Source organism: Ostrea edulis, chromosome 1 (assembly GCF_947568905.1).
Source record: "Ostrea edulis chromosome 1, xbOstEdul1.1, whole genome shotgun sequence".
In the NCBI taxonomy this organism is placed as follows: Eukaryota; Metazoa; Mollusca; class Bivalvia; order Ostreida; family Ostreidae; genus Ostrea; species Ostrea edulis.
Window position 1 is genome coordinate 43,349,728 of NC_079164.1, and position 7,962 is coordinate 43,357,689.

Sequence of the window (7,962 nt, forward strand, 5' to 3'; positions counted from 1 at the left end):
TAATTTACCAGTCATTTGGATTAACTCAAAGTTCTCTTTTAATTTCGAGATAATTATCTCTTTATTTCGAGATTTTGTCCGGTAGATTCGAGATATCTCGTACTATCAAACTCTTCGCTCGTATTTAGGAGATAATATTATGATACATTGTCTTGAAATAATTGATAATTATTACGAAAAATCCTTGCTATAGTGCATAGGATTTGATAATTTTACAACACCAAAATTACCTTGGAATTATTACATGTAACGAACGAAATTAGAGGTTAAAAAAAAAGGTTAATTTTAAAAAAATATATTCAATTACTTCATAAAAATGTATCTATATATATATAGCTAATTACATTTTAATTACCCATCCCTGGTATCATTTGTGTTGGAGATCTCGTTCATTTCTATAACTAAATTTAATCATTAATGGGACCCCTCCCTTCCTGTTGGTGATTTTATGTATAGGATTAGGTAGCAGGGTGTCTTCATTGTGTGGAGTTGTGTTTATTGACAATACAATTATACAATTACCATTGTCCGACTATTTCATCTGTAGAAAATCCAGTTTACTGTTAAAACCCCTTGTACAACTTAACGTTTTGAACAATGATACAATTACCAAGCAGAGAGCTGTCCTCAATTGTATCATCGATAGTAATACAATTAGTGGTTTACTGTTCCAAGTAATTGTTTGTTTTGTTTTTTTAATTTATATTTTCTTCTAACTTGGACGGATGCCGTTATCTGACTACTACATTTATAGGAATTTAACTAATTTTAGTTTTTAAAATAGTGTACAATTTTAACTTTTTAAACATATTTAAACAAATCAAGAGCTCCAAGACTGAACACGAGATATTCTCATCTTTTCTCGTAATTACGAGATAGTGGAATGTGAATTTATTATTTTTTTTATACATGTTACAAAGAGGTTTTCGTACAAGTGTAATCATTGAGTGAAATGCCCATTCAAAAGCTAAATATTGCCACCATTTTATTTTAGATATGGAGATATGTGCTTAATTACCATTCATACCACACATCGTTTTAATTGCATTGTGAACTGAATAATGGTCTTTATAGATGGAAATATTATCGCAAGTCCATTAAAGTAAACGATGCCACCATTATTTTTTCTCCCTTCCAAAATTCGCAGAGGCTAGGAAAGATTTCTTTGATCAGTTTTCAAAACTTGTTAAAATCCATACTGTTAATTACGGGGCGATGATTCACTGACTTGCTGAAAATGAAATACATGCAACTATTTCGTATTGTTCAAAAATATATTTAAAAATCTGTTAGACTCAGCTAAGTTTTAAATTGAAAATGCACTTGAGTAGCAAATAATATGATGATACTGTAATATTTTAAGATAATCTGAATATTGTAACCCATGATGTTTGTATAAAATATATGAAGACAGCGATCTACCTTTTAATCTTGGTCTAAAAGTAGACCTTTGTATGAAGACACGTGAACAGAGTATTGTGTTACAATGATTTCTTGCTGCCATGTCCCCCTTTCTTCCTTTATTTGTGAGTTCTTGCTGTATGGATAGTTTTAGGTTACATACTTTTAAAATACCCCAATATCCTCTGGTTTGGTTGAAATGCAGGGGAATGTAAAAATCTTAACCAAATAAATATCAATATACAACATTTCTGACAATAACAAAAAAAGGTTTTCAGAACTTGTGATAACTTTTTATAGCTCGACTGCTTGTGTTGTTGATTCAAACATAACTTACACATTTAATTAGATCTAACCTTACAAAGATATGTAAAGAAACATGACAAATGTTAGTGTTGGCTTTGGAAACCTGAAATCTCTTTAGGGTTATTTCTCAATATTGTATAATTAAACCATAATCATATCCTAGATTTAGGGTATACACTTTATAAGATCGACTCTAAAGGAATATCTATTTGTTAAACCATTTTGTTTGACAAATATGTTGACTTTGGAACCATTCTTGTACTTCCATTTACCTGTGTACTGTCTGCAGTCAGGAGATCGATTTGATTGGCGAGTAACCCTAATCTGAATGGCATAGAATAAAGAAGGATCTTCAAAACATACAATTCAGCAAACTTACCTTCTATATAACGGAGAGTCTCCTCAAAAGTGCTGAAATCTCTACATAACTCCCAAAATGTGATGAAGTCCGAAGAATAATATCTGGTTTAAAATCAATACGTACAACTGTTCGAGTTCATAGGAGGCGTGAATCTGTCAACCGTGTCAAGCTTCCGTTCAGTTCTGAAACGACCATATGATCATACACTCTGATCGATTTTCACCTTCTGTACTGCCCTTATATACCTCTATAAAGCTCAATTCCTGCAACTGGTGGAAGTAGACATATGCATTATTTACATCAACTTCTAATTTACATGTATTTGGCCTAAAACAGGATGCGGTTAGATGAACACAAGGTATAATAACCTCCGGCAGGCGCGAGCTTTGTTCTATTTTGTCCGTACTAACGTTATTCTCTTTAAATTTACACCGCGTGCGTGGTGTTATCTGTCAGAGCTAAATATAGTCTTAATTTATCACCAAGGTACTATATAATGTAATATTACGTAGAAAATTCAATTGATTGCTGACTTTACAGGAGATGATTGTGAAATAATGAAAATTTCAGCAAGTTAAAGTCTCATTTAATATGGAGGGGTATCAGTGCCACAATTCTACTTTAATACTTGTATTTGTCTTTCTTAATTTCAATTCTAACTTCTTGTTTCTTATTTTGATAAACTTATCATTATTTCTTATTTTCCCAATTTCATTTCAATATTTTTATTTTCATTTCTTGATTTGATTCTACTTCCTGTTATCTCAATTTCATTATAATACTTTTATTTCTAAACGGTACAGTTATGAATAGAATACGAAAGTTAGAAATTTAAAATCAGAATTTTAGAAGATCCCAAGATAGAAGTGGAATACGAAAGCGCCTTCTGACGTCTTAATTTGTTAAAATCTAACTTTTCATTTTAATCTAATGTAGGAGATCCGTGTACTCATTCATAAGGGTAAAGACAGATATTATTTGGTTATTGCACTAAGCCTTGTTTTCATGATTAATGAGGTGCATCCCATGTTTGCGAAAGTGTTCCTTTTTAAAGATTTTGTGGGGGACAAAAATTCTTCTTTCGATGCCCAAAGGCACCAAGACGGCAACCCAAAAAATTTACATGATAAATGATAGGCTTAATTATATGATAAAAATTTGTCATACTATTCTGTTGATATACGGCCTAGATAAGCTTCAGTACTAATTTGAAAACGTTAAAAATTAAAATTCCTGCCATCTATAGAGGCTGCCCTGATGTGGAAATCTTTTGTATTCAAGACCACAAAAATAAATAATTTTGACGTCACGCCGTCTGTTCCGATTTTGATGAGACTCTAAGATCATTAAATATGTGCATGTGGTAGATTTTACGAATACATGTACATGTATATATGTTGATGCCTTCATGTCAAGCTGTTAATTGCACTAATGCGAAGGGGAGATGTGAAAAAAAGATTTTTTTTCTCTCGAAATTCCTGACCCAACCAAGTCATCTAGAAAGAAAAGACTATGTAAACTGTAGATACATCATTTGCGTAATGACAAGTTGAGGTTCGAAACATTTGTATGAAGAAACGTGTACCGTCTCCCTGGTCTGCGACTCGACTGAGCGTCTTCTTTTCTCAATTTCTTCTTGCAAAAGATCGGGCTCAAATCTATACGGCTCCAAAATTAACTGTGTCATGACTTGTCATGTTTACAGTGCTGCTGATGAAATAAACTGGAACCGACGGTGTGACGTCATAATTTGATAAATCAAACTTCAATGGTTGCTCTCTTAGCGGCGGGTAATTTAAAATATATGATAGATTAATATTACACACACACTGTAATAAAAATAGTGCATAGCTACTGCACTAAGAACATTATAAACCAGGGAGAGGATTTGGTCTTTATGTGGTGTGAAATCTGAATTTGTGGTTACCCATATATTGCAGAGGTGTTTGGTGTGAACATGCTTATATAGTGTGAAAAAATCTGTAGATACGAAAAAGGCCATTTCCGATAGCTTATATTTTCTAAACCATGTCTTCACAAAATGAGCACACATCACGCAAGTTACGAAATAATAAACATGTCTATGAAAGAATCGAGTCAGTATCGGTGGTGCAGATCGTTATTCATGTATGTCTACTATTCAAGATAAACGTTTAAAGACAATAACAGGAAAATTAGACGGTATTACTGAACTTCAAAAAATCAATTGACAATATCAATGAGGATTTGTGGGACGAAGATGACATTGATGAACACAGGCCAATAACACGAAGATGGCACGTCAGAACTGGAGAGTCTAAGTCAGGAAAACTAAGTTCTGAAATCCGTTAAGATCGACTAACCCATCAGGAAAAGGAAGTGGTGAATCTAAGAGACAGATCGATGAGGAATAATATTTTACTCCATAACTTACCAGAGGAAGAAAATGAAGATTTATCAAATAAAATTCGCGGAATCATCAAGAGACACTTTCAGTTAGACGTAGCTTTGATACGTATACAGAGAAACGCACCAACAATCCGGGGGAGTACAAGACCCAGAACTATCACAGTGAAACCCTAAAACTCTAGCCATAAGGATCGTATCCTTAGCGCTATCCGGCAGAAGAGAGAGAGAGAGAGAGAGAGAGAGAGAGAGAGAGAGAGAGAGAGAGAGAGAGAGAGCCATTTGGAATAACCCATATGTCCTTCTACATCAAGCCCCAAACGCCGCTGCAGGTCAATGAAAATAATACAAAACTGAAGGAGATGAATAATAAATACAGAGAGGAAAACGTTAAAACAAAGATCATTGGCAACAAGCTTGTGTTTCCTAACGGGAATGTTTACCGGGATCAAGTGCAACTAATCAGAGCGAAAGCCATCTTGAAGATGGACAACACAGAGGTTGAAATGTTGGAAGAAACCAATGGTGTTTTTTATTGAAATGTTTAAGTTTAATTTTCAGAGTTATGGATTAGGATGGACCAGAAATATGTCATAAAGGAGTTTAACATTCTTGGGGGGGGGGGGGGGGGGGGGGGGGGGTTTCCTGTCCTCAATCACATGTGGAAAATACCACGGTAATCAAGGGCGACGAATTCTCACAGGAAGAAAACACCTTCACGGCTTTGACCTCTATGGCAGAAACATATGCGCAAGTACAAAATGTGTGCAAGAATTACAGAATTTTCATTGCGAAAGAAGAATGACAGTCAGCTGGGGAAAAAGACTTTACAAGAATGAATATCGAAAAATAATCCATTCTTCGTAGGCACGCTATCATGAAGGCCTACATACCCACGCTGCTAAACAAATATATTCATACACACGTATAGAATTAAAAAAAAAATCAGGGAAAATTCACAGCTTGGTGTAGCTGCAGAACTGTAGCTCTCTGAAAAAATATTTTGACATAACAGAGAGCTACAGAGCCACCCCTTATAAAAACCTTCGATTTACGGCGCACAAAAAGCTGCGCACGGTTGAGGCCTTATATCGTTGTATTCTTGAGTTACTGTCTCATAAATTTAATATCAAAAAATTCTTAACATATTTTCCTACTATACTTGTGTCTAAACATACCTTCAAATATTCATTAAAGCCCCACACGACCTGAAAACTCCCAGCTTCAAATGATTTCGTTTGTTGACGTAGCCATGTTAGGTAGCCGGGTCAGTTCGTACCCTGTTGTTGTTGGTATATATTCATAAAATTCGTTATATGGTATGTATTCGCTCTTCATTTATTATCAATACGAATAATTTATAGAAATTAAAAAAATAAAGTTTTTCTAAAGGTAAAATAAGCTCTTGATTCATGAAAATGCTACTAAAGTCCTTAACACTCGTGTGGCAGGGACAGAGACCGGACCAGACTAATGAAAGCCGCATTGCCGTGAGTTTAGCTATTTGAATAATTATTATTTAAAGGCACTGGGATGATATATTATTTAAAATATTTAGCTAAAATACTTGTGGGGATATTAGTTCACATCTAGACGTTATTGTGCAAGTATGGAAATTAACCAGGATTCGAATTGACCGGCTACCTAACATGGCTACGTCAACAAACGAAATCATTTGAAGCTGGGAGTTTTCAGGTCGTGTGGGGCTTTAATGAATATTTGAAGGTATGTTTAGACACAAGTTTAGTAGGAAAATATGTTAAGAATTTTTTGATATTAAATTTATGAGACAGTAACTCAAGAATACAACGATATAAGGCCTCAACCGTGCGCAGCTTTTTGTGCGCCGTAAATCGAAGGTTTTTATAAGGGGTGGCTCTGTAGCTCTCTGTTATGTCAAAATATTTTTTCAGAGAGCTACAGTTCTGCAGCTAAGCTTGGTGAAGATGCTTATGAGTTTACTTCTTACCAACACTTATACAGTTTCTTTATATATATATATATATATATATATAAAGCACAAACAAACAATTATAACACCCAACCTTACGTTTACTCATAGGATCTAAACGATACATGTCAAAATCAATTAATTAATATATAAAGCACTAAATAATCACAACTAAGTACTGAAAATTTTCGCCCCAGCCCGGGGTCGAACCAGCGACGTACGGCACCCACCGCCTAGCAAGATTGTCAAACCAGTGCGTAAGTCCACTCGGCCACAACAACTTCCCTAAAAAGGAAGCTTTGTTATGATCCTAAAGCGCTACTTATACACACTGATGCAATCCCACACAGTCGTTGTGTCATTCAGTGGCCGAGTGGACTTACGCACTGGTTTGACAATCTTGCTAGGCGGTGAGTGCCGTACGTCGCTGGTTCGACCCCGGGCTGGGGCGAAAATTTTCAGTACCTAGTTGTGATTATTTAGTGCTTTTAATATATATATATATATATATATATATATAATTCAATAAAAAAGCAGGAAAATCTACAGTTCCAAAATATATTTAAATCACTAGCGCTTTCTGGATTTTAACATCCATCCTCAGGTGAATACAAATTTTAAATTTTGATTTAAAATTTGTATTCACCTGAGGATGGATGTTAAAATCCAGAAAGCGCTAGTGATTTAAATATATTTTGGAACTGTAGATTTTCCTGCTTTTTTTATTGAATTATTTTGACTGTGTGATATCAACTCTTTCTATTTGGATTATATATATATATATATATATATATATATATATATATATATATATATACACACACAGGCAGTACAGTTGATATAAAGATATAATACATACAGGAACAGTATTTGGAGAGTGCATAAAGTGCTTCGACATCAAGATTTCGCCAGTGCTAACCATAATATATTGGCACACCGATTTAAAGATGCGGGGTAAAATTCACGACGGTTACTGTGACAATGGTGGATTTTGGACCGGTCGACGTACATGTATTTTGAAAGCTCTGTCGGACCAAGGGATTCTAAATATCGCAGTTATCTTCTCCAGGAAACTCGGTAAACATTAAGGTCATCTTATAGGTTCAACATCATGAACAAACTGGCATTAAAGTTCCCCAGCTAAACTGTGAATATTACGAATGTGTCTTTGTTGGCACAAGACATTAACCAAAACTCATTGAATTTAATTAAGAACGGATAATTGGATTAATATAATTGATTCCGCATTGTCAACATATACGTTCACAGAAAGTTTGCAAAACACTTGTTAATCATGTACATAATGTTTTTGTACTTGAATATTTTGTATATAATTCGGATTTGTTTTCTCCTTTTCGGGACGCACATGCAGTAATTTTTGTACTTCCGTTTACTGTCTGTAGTCACTATCAATCCTTGAGATCGATTTGATTTGCGAGTAACCCTAATCTAAATGGCATTGAATAAAGAAGTATCTTCAACCAATAAATTTCAGCAAACTTACCTTCCATTCAAAAAAGAGTCTCCTCTCAAAAGTGCTGAAATCTCTCAATAACCC

General features: G+C 34.5%; 1 protein-coding gene and 1 long non-coding RNA gene across 2 annotated transcripts in view; both read right to left on the minus strand.

Moving 5' to 3' along the window:
- Positions 1–7,962, minus strand: part of LOC125655361 (beta-1,3-galactosyltransferase brn-like) — a 29,547-nt gene extending 21,585 nt beyond the window's left edge. Inside the window, exon 1 of the mRNA XM_048885639.2 lies at positions 7,909–7,962. The gene's annotated coding sequence lies outside the window, so the exon portion shown is untranslated. The remainder of the gene's footprint in view (positions 1–7,908) is intronic.
- On the minus strand, positions 1,520–2,489 carry LOC130050254 (uncharacterized). Its single transcript, XR_008798701.1, has 2 exons — positions 2,385–2,489; positions 1,520–2,250 (listed from the first exon to the last, which is right to left on the minus strand). It is a non-coding gene; the product is annotated as an uncharacterized LOC130050254 (long non-coding RNA).